General features: G+C 42.1%; 1 protein-coding gene across 1 annotated transcript in view; it reads right to left on the bottom strand.

The window, feature by feature from the left end:
• The window catches only part of TMEM178B (transmembrane protein 178B), a 321902-nt gene that overhangs the window by 232661 nt on the left and 77234 nt on the right, over positions 1-12007 (bottom strand). The window lies entirely within an intron of this gene.

Below are 12007 nucleotides of genomic sequence, written 5' to 3'. Positions count from 1 at the left end.
GCCCCCGCGACGCAAATTACGTTTTTGCGGGGTCAAAATGCCTCGTCCCGCCCCCTCTCGCCCTCCAGTCTCGCCTCCTCCCCCGGAAACTTCCAGGAGTTGGCAACTATGACATATATGAGGCAACCAATATATATATATATTTCTGCAAATAAAATCTCTATAAATGGTCAGTTCTGATGTCACCAAAACATTAGTGTGTATTATAAGAAATAACGTGACCCCCACTGTAATACGCCGACGGGGTTTTGGGAGGATCTCCCCAAATATTTGCTATGGGGCTCAGTGATGCTATGTGCCATCTTTGGTTGTCAGCCAACCCAAAAGGAGCAGACAGGGCCGCAATTAGGGCTGTGTGAGGGGACGACTGCCCAGGCGGAATACTGAAGGGGGTGCATTTTATGGATATTTTCAGTTAATTTTGGTTCAAATTGAGGGCTGGGGGAGGAGCGTAGTTTTTCCCTTTCGCCCCAGGTGCTAACATTTTAAGTTATGGCTCTGGCAGCAAATGCACAGTGCTGATGTAGTCATCTAGGTCATCTGGCCGATTGACCAGATCGCATTATGCGCGCCCAGCTTTTGCCTCCTCCTCAAATGATGATAAGATTAGTGACCAAGTCCTTGAGATGTTTAACACAGTAAATAAAAGCTGCACTTTTATCCAAGGCCTGGAGCGCACAGATCCCTCGCATGCTGTGATTGTAGTCTCAACTAAACGTCATGTGTCACTGCATAGCAAGCTAGGTAGCGCAGTCACTAATGGCTGGGGTTAAGCTCTGGGTGAGATAAGAATTACATTATCTTCTGTATAAATAAATTGTGGAATCAATTAGAGCAGACATCTTAAAGTGTAATCTCTGCCTGCAGATAACTGTGCCAAATTCACACATTACTATCTGAGCTCTTGCTACGTGCAGTTTGTAAAGATCTCTCACTGTCAGTGATGTTTGATACTCTCCCTTTTTCAGTTCTGAATAACAGATTCTGTATGAATTAGCAGCTGCACAGAACGGTCTTTCTTGCTCCATATACTGCATACAAATCTCGATCATAGTCATAGTTGCCTACTCTCCCGAAATATCCGGGAGACTCCCGAATTTCTGGGAGTCCTCCCGGACTCTCGGGAGAGCAGGACAACTTCCCGGATCCCAGCAGCTCGGTAAAGTAAAATGAGGGGGCGGGGCTTAGTGACGCAACTCCTGCATCTTTGTGGCCGCCGCCCCCTGCTGTTATAGGTCAAAACGGCTATGACCGTTTAGGGGGTGGGGCCAATGACGCGATTGGCAAGTATGATCATACTTTTACTACATCCAGGAGGTTAGTGCAGGAGGAGGCCTGGTGGTGCGATCGCGTCACCATGCCCCGTCCTCATCTGTACAATGCCATGATTGGGGCCTGAAGAAGTGAATCGCGTCTTTAAGCCTCTGTCCATGGAGGTGCCTACTCTTCTGGGAGTCTGGGAAGACTCCCAGAAATTCTGGAGCCTCCCAGACATCCTGGGAGAGTGGGTAAGTATAAGTCTATGGGGGAGATTCAATAGCCGGCGATGTGGAACACGGACATCTCGCTGCGCACATTAACGGCAATTACCTCTATGGGTTGTGAGGAAAAATGAGTGGCGATTCCACCCATAACATCGCCACAAGGTGTTTCGCCAGCATTCCGGATACACCTTGAACCGAATTGAACATCCCATGTAAATAATGCAACCACTTCTACTGCGTGCCATTCTCAGTATATATTTATATGTCACAAACACGCTCCCAGCTGCCGTGACGTTGAGGGTGTTTGCTGTATGAAGTCACACGATTCCAGCTCATGGTCTCTCTCTACCTTTCACACAGGTTATAGACTTACAGACCCCCCAAACCCAGCGCTCTCACACCCCCAGACACTTCAGGTTTGCCACCACCTACTGAATACGGGCAATAGGACCCCAATACACTGTCCCACACTGGCACACAGGCTTCCAGCTATCCCCAGACTAGCAAAACCCACACCAGCACGCAAAGGGTTACCGCTTCACACCTCCAGACTGTTACACAAATGTAAATGCAAGCACACACAGCTTGTTAATCAAATGTATCAACAAATCACACACTGGCATTCCAAGCGTTACCTTGGTCGAGCTATATTCTTCTTAACAGGCTAATGGATTCCTTAGAGTATCAAGGAAGCAACATATTAAATTATAGATTTAATATGCAAAAGTACAGGGCATACAGATCTAAAAAATAATGAATAAACAATTATTAGATTGACATAACAAGCAAAACAGTTTAAAATAAAAGGGGTTACATCAGAATAGAACTTACTTGAGTTGCATAATCTGTGCTAGGGAGATGGACAGCTTATCAATGTGAATTGATTTCCCCCAAAAATATCTTTTTTTTGTATCTCTAGACAATTACAAATGACCAATTCTATTCTTCTCTATGGCCCCCACAGACACAAACACAATTTAGTCAGAAGTAGAAATAAGCAAACTATTCTGCAGAACATTCGCCTCTTTCTGCATTTGGCCATGAAAATCTCACACACGTCGCTAGTAGAATTTGGCCTTTAGTCTTAACGTTCCGAATCCAACCACATCGCGCTACAGAGCGAATTAACCGCTGTCATCCCGGCTTTATTCATAAACTATAAACTCACCACAAGTTACAAATACAGTGTGGAATGGCGGAGTGGAATTTGCAGACTGCGTGAACTCTTAATGTGACAACAAGGCTGATGTTCTATTGTCCCTTATCACTGAGATAGACAATAAACTATAGCCGTGATTTTTGCAATGAAATATTGCTGTGGCTGGCCAGCGATACCGGCTGTCCTACCACTTCTCTCTTCACAGGGACAGTCTCGGTGGATGTGTGTATGCCTGACCTGGAAACCTGGCTTGTACCTGTGCAGGGAAACTGAAGCCTGGGTCGTGTATATACACTGAACTGATGCTAATCATCATCATCATTACCATTTATTTATATAGCGCCACTAATTCCGCAGCGCTGTACAGAGAACTCCCTCACATCAGTCCCTGCCCCATTGGGGCTTACAGTCTAAATTCCCTAATATACACACACACACACACACACACACAGAGACTAGGGTCAATTTGTTAGCAGCCAATTAACCTACCAGTATGTTTTTGGAGTGTGGGTGGAAACCGGAGCACCCGGAGGAAACCCACGCAAACACGGGAAGAATATACAAACTCCACACAGATAAGGCCATGGTCAGGAGTTGAACTCATGACCCCAGTGCTGTGAGGCAGAAGTGCTAACCACTTAACCACCGTGCTGCACTAATTAAAAATAAAGTATTTATGCCCATATTCTGTAATGCAGTATAGAGAAGTGGATAATAGATTGGCATTTATTTAGCGATCAACACGTGTACCGAACCCAGTCAAACAAAGGAAACGCACTAGTCGCTGTTACGGAATTCAAGTTGGGTTGCGGAGCCCACTATGGAACCGGCCAGGGGGACAAATGCCTCCCTGCCCCCCCCCCCCCCCCCCCCAGCCCCTGCCCGAGGGTCAGTTTCTCATGGCTGTAATAAAACTATGCATTTGCTTTGTAGATAGAAAGTGTTCTGCAGGATGTGATTTGATCTATGCGTCTCCCCGCCCTCTCTGGATCTGCCGATGACTGGACTTTGCCCAAAACAGCTTTGGAGGCGCTAGAAACATGCGTGGCGGCTATTGGCAGCACCTCTCAGTGTGATATCCACTCAATAACTTTCATTTGAAAATCAATGGAGCGAAAGGTACACTTCTGCTAATGCAGCCTGTGCTCTAGAGCGGGAGCTGACAGTGCAGATGTACAGAGGGGCTGACTAATATGGAGAGTGTTTAATTAAAATATTATCCAATCCCTTTAGGACGCGGTGTCAAATGATAAAGGCAGGTTGTGCATTCCAAATTAAACCTTTACACAGGGCTGTGAAGGTGCCAAGCAGTGTGTACTCGATGATTAACCATTTCCATCGCGCCAGGCTCTTGCCGCAGCACTTGGATCCACAACGGTGGTTCTCATGGTAATTTAAGTTGTTGTAACTGTTCCTGGCGCCCGTTCACAAGTGAAGCATCAAAATGTGGTGTATAAATCTCAATCACAGAGTATGGAGAAGTGATTTTTTTAAATGAAGCTAAATGACTGCAGAAGACGTAAAGAGGAAAGATTTGCAGGCACTTTATTCATTTCAGTTTAATTGGTTTCCAATTTTATTTGAGCTTTTCTGAACACTTCATGGCCACGGCACGAGGGGCCGTTCCTGGCACTTAGTGCTAAGGTTCCCCTTATTTCCCTCCCCTACAAACACCCATTCATTGCCGCGTGCACCAGTGGCAGGTGGGGACGCCCCGCATTCACTGATTTAATGCTATGCAGAGCAGCAGTTGATGCAACATACCCCCCGATTCTCCTACCATGGGACAAACATGTCTGTTGAGAGTTATGATATAGTTAACTTTGCCCGATTCATTTGGTCAATGGGGCAAAGTGAAAATAAGCCCTTTGGAAAACTCATGAGCTAGTGAAAACTCTAAGGGGTATAATTACTAAACTGCGGGATTGGAAAAGTGGAGATGTTGCCCATAGCAACCAATCAGATTCTACGGCTTTATTCATTAAGGATCTTAACTTGAGAAACTTCTTATTTAAGTCTCCTGGACAAAACCATGTTACAATGCAAGGGGTGCATATTAGTATTCTGTTTTGAACATAAGTTAAATTCTGACTGTTTTTTCATGTAGCACACAAATATCAACTTTAAATTTCAGTGTACAAATAAGCTATCAAGTATTTGTGTGCTACATGAAAAAACAGTCAGTATTTAACTTATGTGCAAAACAAAATACTAATTTGCACCCCTTGCATTGTAACATGGTTTTGTCCAGGAGACTTAAATAAGAAATATCTCAAGTTAAGATCCTTAATGAATCAGATCCCTAGTTATCATTTATTTACTACATTCTACAAAATGACAGGTAGAATCTGATTGGTTGCTATAGGCAACATCTCCACTTTTTCAATCCCGCAGTTTAGTAAATATACTGCAAAAACTTGACGAAAATGGTTGGTGTTTACTTTTTAACCTCCTCTAGGTGTTCTCTCTCTTATTTTTTATACTTTATGCAAACATGTAATTACATTTGGGTTACTGTAATTATTTTTATTTGCATTGTTTTGTACAGGGCTTGAAAAAAAAAAAAGAATATTAGTTCATGGAGCTACAACCATAGGAGCTACTTATAGCATAGATATGTATGAGGTGTCATTTGTCCACAGTATATTACATAATAATGTAATCTGTACAATACAGATGTATTATATTAACAAAACATATTGTGACAAGTAGCAGTTCCTTTTGCACATTCTCATGAATAATTTTGTTAATTGAACACACAAAATTGGAGCACAACATCTATTTTGGCGTTTTAAAATCCATTTTGTCAGGCAAATGTGATACTGTAAATTAAAAAACGTGCTTTGAATCCCAAAATTGATTTTGTAACCACAAAGCCCATTTTAAAACTACTGATATAACACACAAAGACACAAAATATCTATTTTGTGGCATGCAAAAGTCTTTTTGTGCCCAAAAAAATTAATTTGACACTGAATCTATTGTGTAATATCCATTCTGCAACAAAAAACACCTTCATTTTGTGAATCTAGTGTTTTATATGTGTTGCAACACGGAAAAAGATATATTTTGTTGCAAAAAATATTTTTATATGTGCAAAAGATTAATTATGTTCTTCTGTGGTAATTTTTGTGTTACATAATTAACGTGTAACAAAGAGAGATTTATTTTGTGACACACTACTCAATTACCTAAAGGTGTATGATTAATTATGTATACAAATGCTAATACTCCAAATCTATAATAGTTTTCTATAACAGTTTTTGTGAAGAATCTTTTTTTGCCTTTTTGTGGAAAATGATTCAGTATTTAATGAAATGAGAGTGTTCCAGAAACAGTTCAAAGGTCAAAATAGACCATACTTGTCTACTTTTGAAGGCAGCTGTCCGGGAGGGGATCCGTCGAGGGGGCGTGGCCACGCGTGGTGCACCGTTAGGCTTCGCCCCTGTCAAACTTAGGCAATTTTAGCCAATTGCAGCAGGGGGCGGGGCCACGATGGCACATTTAGCCCCGCTATCTTCAACAGCTGGATCCGGGATTTTTGCCTGCTCTCTCAGGAGTCTACCGGACATTCCGGGAGAGTAGGCAACTATGAAATAGTCCCATCATAATGGTCAGCTCAAGGCAACAGAGAGTCCCTAATTTGTTAAATGTGTGTATAGAGCAGTGTTGGCTAACCTGTGACGCTCCAGGTGTTGTGAAACTACAAGTCCCAGCATACCCTTCCAGCAATAAGCTGCTATATATTGGGAAAGCATGCTGGGGCTTGTAGTTTCACAACACCTGGAGTGTCACATGTTAGCCAACACTGGTATAGAGGATCACTGTCTTTACTGGGTAAAACACCGATATGAATAATATGTAGATCATCACTCTAACCTCGAAAATGTTCTTTGCTTAATAGTGTCTGATACACAGGATTGTATATGTCCTATCTATGGTGGGAAGAAAAACTGTTTTTGACAGTGCTCTTGACTACACATTCAAATACTATAGGTAAAGTTGTATTAGCGAATTATTGTATATTTATTTCAAAATTCTTTCCTTTTGACAAACACAAAGGTAAACATAGGATAAACATCTATTAAACAGAAGAGCAAAACAACAATGCAACAGGTCACGTATATTGCTAAGAAGTTATTTATCTGTACTGACGCACTGGTATGTACTGTAACATACCGGCAAAGTACTGAATTCTGAAGAGGTCTTGACCTGACTTCTATCATTTTGTCTGGATCGGCACAAATGTCACTTGGCCTTGAAAATCTCCCAGAAAAGAATCAATTAAATATGTATTGTGTGAGCCAAATAGCTTTCTAAATCAAACTGAATTTAAGAACACTGTACAGAGCGTGCTAATGAAACTCAAGGTCCAATTGTAGTATTACTTGTTTATCTGCACAACAGTAGTATTACTTGTATGTCTGTACAATAGTAGTATTACTTGTATACTTGTCCAAATGTGTAATGACATCGGTCTACAGATGATGTATAAAGTTATGCTGCATTTGTACATCTGAACAGGCCTTTGTTATAGGCAGGGGCACACACAGGATTTCCCCCCCCCCCCCCCAAAAAAAAACCAAAAAAAACCCAAAAAAAACAAAAAACCAGAGAGAGCTGCTGCGCATGCGCGCAGCTACGTCTCGGCAGCACTGTACTATACAGCAGCCGCGGCGCTGTCAAAGAAGCGTCCGCGGATGCTTCTTTGACAGCGCCGCGGCTACTTTATAGTACAGTGCCGCTATGTGGGACACTTCGTTAACGGAGGGGAGGGGTTTCTGGGGACCCAGAAACCCCCCCCCCTGCGTGCACCCCTGATAGACGTATGCTGGCCAGCATAAATAGACAAACTATTATCATTTAAAATAACTGGAACAAAGGTGTTTCTTGCATTCATCTCTTTAATGCAGATGAAACGTTAGTAAGGATAGGGTGATAGGGCTTTATGGCATTAAGACGAGGGGTGAGGCTAAATCAAGAATCAAAGGAGAAAAAAGCACTGTAATATTTTTCACTAAGTGGATAATTATATATAAAAGAGGTATCGCAGAGATCAATCGAAAAGCACAATTAGGTCTAATAAAAATATAACATTTATTACTAAAGTATCTATCATATATTAAATAAAAACTACAACACATTCACCAGAACGAAGCATATATGAAAAATGTATATTAATCATATATGTCGCTTGTAAAACCTGGATTTGTAAGAGAAAACCCTCCCTGCTAAATGGGAACAATATTATATATAAACCCTCTTAAAATATGGTTAGGATGTATTTGTTACTATATTTTATACTGGGTGCTCCCTCCATAGCATAAATAGATGCATGTATGCATCTATTTATTTATATAGCGCCACTAATTCCGCAGCGCTGTACAGAGAACTCACTCACATCAGTCCCTGCCCCATTGGAGCTTACAGTCTGAATTATTAAACACACAAACAGACATAGAGAGACTAAGGTCAATTTAACAGCAGCCAATTAACCTACTAATATGTTTTTGGAGTGTGGGAGGTAACCGGAGCACCCCTCCACGTATTCTGGGCCAGACCTCAGTCCTCAGAGAGATTCACCCATGTCTACCTCCCATCTAAGCTCATGTAGATCGTGTTTGGATCAATACAAAGCAGCAAGATAAGTCTGTAACTGGAGCATAGAAGGGGGTCACAGCCCCCTTTGGGGATGACCAATATTTCTGGCCTGCCACGAAAGATGAAATTGAATAGATCCAGAAGAAGGGGTGTGAGGTCCAGAAAAATCTTTTTTTATAGTATGCAGCAGAAAAACCATGGGGGCCCAGTGCATGGGAATTCTTAAGAATTTGTCAGTTTAAGTTCTTCTGCAGTGACAATGTTAAGCGTTGCTAACTGGGCTTGGGAGAGACGGGGTAGGTGAAATTTCCAAAGGTAGTGCTTAATCTTTTCTTTATGGTGTTCAGGAAGGGGAATGGTCTGTCTGAAGGTTATATAGGTCAGTATAAGCGTGAGATTAGTTTGCAATTGTTCAGGGGCCATAGAGCAAGCGTCCTTTGGAAGTCTTGATAGATATTACCCTATTCTGGGTTCTCTTTGTTCTGAGGTTTTAGGCTAAGATAGAATTAGCTGTGTCACCTCACCCAAATTAGCATTGGCAATACCAGAGTGGAGTCTTGCCCGCCCTTTGTTGATAGAAGCTGATTAAGTGAGGTGATACATTTTGAGTGAGGTGATACAGCTGATTGTATCTTAGCCACTCTGATCACCTCTTCCCACTCCAGAATCCAGGACTTCTCCCGAGCTTCCCCCCCTCCACTGGAACGACCTCCCTCGCTCCATCCGTCTCTCTCCCAACCTGTGCTCCTTCAAACAGGCACTTAAAACCCACCTGTTCCTTAAAGCCTACCAACCATCCACCTAACCCCTCATCCACTCTTCCCGTTCTCCCTCTCTCCCCCGGCCCCTCTCTTCTCTCCCCCTGCTTCAGTGGCTCCCTTTCGTGACTGTTTTTGTTTCACCCTCCCTTAGGATGTAAGCTCGTATGAGCAAGGCCCCCCCTTCTCCTCCTGTCTCCATACCGGTTCTTCTGCTCTGTCTTTACTCCATATGTCTCCCTGGAGTTCCTGAAGCATTGGTACTTTGTGTTTATTGTTCTGTACTTTGTCACCCTGTTTGGTCTACTGTTTGTACTGTGTATGGCGCTGCGGAAAACTTGTGGTGCCCAACAAATAAATGATAATAATAATAATAAGTTGACTGCAAAGTGCTAACAATTTATGTTATGTTTTACGCTTGGGCGAGTGAGTGTTATGCTGTGAGTGAAGCTAAAGCAGTCTCAAGTTCAGAGACACACAATATTAGTTTTTTCTTTACCCCAATAGCTAAAGCTTTGAGTGTACCACAGATGGTGGCTTTGTGAGCTTTCCATACCACGGGAGGGGGGATCTGCGGAGGAGTTGTGGTTGCAGAACTCAAGGAGCGACCGGGCTAGTCAGTCTCTATTTTCCTTTCTGTAGAGCAGATGGGGGATCTGCGCAGGAGTGACCTGGATAGATTTGGATTTTAGGTTCCACTTGTAAAAAAAAAAATACATTTCAAAAAATATATATATATTATTTTTTGCAGGTATTCTGATTGGAAAAAATATTTTATTTAAATAAAGCATATTTTCATTGAATCTTGAGATGGCGATAGCAGAAGAAGGATTGCGGTGGTACTGCTGTCATCCTTGTTAAATAGGATCCCCATGCTTTAAATGGGGAAGCATTTGCCTGGAATGCTGCGAATATATTCAACATTGCGGGCTTCTGTCAGCGATAGCATGGTGGTAGCTTTTGAAATATAGGGAGAAGATAGTTCTTTTCTCTGCCTAGTAAATAGAGCCCTGAGAGTTAGATATTGGAAGGTGCAGGGTCCCCCCAACAGCACAGAGTAGTGATGAACCACTTAAGCTGATGCAGGAAGATTATGGTGCCAAACTCATCTCTGTATGAAAGAAAGTTCATAAATCCAACTTGTTTCTTATCAATGGACAACAATCACACTCGTATTTTACTGATTGTCAATAAATCTACTAACGGTTGGCAATCGGGGAATAGAATCATCCTCCCCCAGTACAATACGTTAGTCATCTCAGGCACATTTCACAGACACTCTGCTAGGATCAAGCTCCCATAGAGGAAATATAGCCGCTCGGCTCCTAGGTGATTTACAATCCTCCCACTTTCTAATTAACAAAACATCCTTTTGTAATGAGAGGGGAAATTCATAACGCTGTGATAACAGATAATCAGGACTTTATGTGTCTCGTTATTCTTATATTTCTGCAGTGCACAAGCAATACGCAGCTCACTCCATAAATAAGCACAGATACAAATTGTAGGTCTGTTAAGCTTCATTCACTATTGGATCTATTTGTCAAACTGGGCCAGGGTCAAGGATTTCACAGATTCTTGAGAAGTGTCACCATTTAAAGCAGCAATCCCATTTGTGTCTTTTTAACACAAATCACTGTATCAGGCTTCAAGAAGAATGTCAGTATTTACCATTTATTTTTTTTTCCTTCAGGCTGCTGTTAATGATTTATGATGCTGGAGTACCATGGCAACCACAGTCGGATGACACATGACGTAGTGAACAGAGAGGAGTTGGAATGCCTCTCTGAGCTCTGTCTGCACTGTGACATCCTCCTTCTCTCCCCTCTGCCATCACAAGACATGCTGAGAGATGTAAGCCTGTGTAGCAGACTGTCTGTGTCTGGCAGCCATTTTTGTTTGCCAACCATATAATGATTTGTTGGAGGATAGCTAACATCAAATGCAGGCTTAAAAAAAGAAATCTTGTATGTGGGATTCTGCTTTAAATGGCAGAAACTACTAACTTACATTTTTTATTTGTACTTTTGGGCAACACAAAACAGGTGAATAACACAAACAGGTGAATAAAATACTTTTCTTCCCCTTAGACAACGAAGGTTTGTATGTATGGCCAGTTAAGTTGTATGCAATTTTTGCAGTAGCACAGTGCATCACAAGGATTAGAGTCATCTTCTATCGTTTATGCCACCAGGATTACCGAAGACTTGTGAACTGACTCTTGCCGCAGTAAAAGCTACGTTCTCAGGCCCTTGACGCATTTGTAGAAGCCTCATTGTTAGTCATTGCACAGCTCAGAGTAGCCAGTGTCAGTCTTGTGACAAGAACTACCGAGAAATGTAGCTCTTGGTGCATGCTGTTGATTTAAAGTTAAAGAAGAGGTTAAAGGAGATTCCCCCCTAAGCTACCAGACCTCAGCTAAAGTAGTGATTATAAGGTAAGAGAGGTGCAAGCAGGGCCACTAAATCGGGATGGTTTGGAGGTATGTATAAATGAAACACAAGCCCTTTCTCATTGGCTGACAATGGATAAGAGGGAGTCCGTTCAACTATGCAAATAACTTTATGTCTGGCACAACGTCGTCGTCCCCCCCGCCTTCTGTTCCCTGCTGTTTATTACCTTATAGAGCAGGCTGGCAGAGGAGGGTGATGTCAGGCTCTGTGGTCATGTGACGCTGCTGCTCCAGTGATAGGCTGGGAGAATGGTGACATCACAGCGCCAGGCTCCCGGCCACTGACAGTGAAGAGCAGCAATGAGGATGATGTATGTGATCACATGACCACAGGGCTATGATAGGGGTGAATGTAGAGGTACTGCAGGTAGCCATAATGGTTAAGCAGTTGAGTAAAGACAGTTTTAATTTTCTGATTTTATTCCTTTAAATAAAGTAAAATAAATAAAATAAATAATAATAATTTTGAATGTAAATCGGATAAATGTGTTACTTTCAACATTTTAAAAATTGTTCTGGCTGAGAAACAACATTTTAAACTACACTGTTTATC

This window comes from Mixophyes fleayi, chromosome 4, assembly GCF_038048845.1.
Source record: "Mixophyes fleayi isolate aMixFle1 chromosome 4, aMixFle1.hap1, whole genome shotgun sequence".
In the NCBI taxonomy this organism is placed as follows: Eukaryota; Metazoa; Chordata; class Amphibia; order Anura; family Limnodynastidae; genus Mixophyes; species Mixophyes fleayi.
The sequence above is the reverse complement of the archived record's forward strand: the minus strand, read 5'-3'. Positions and strand labels throughout refer to the sequence as shown.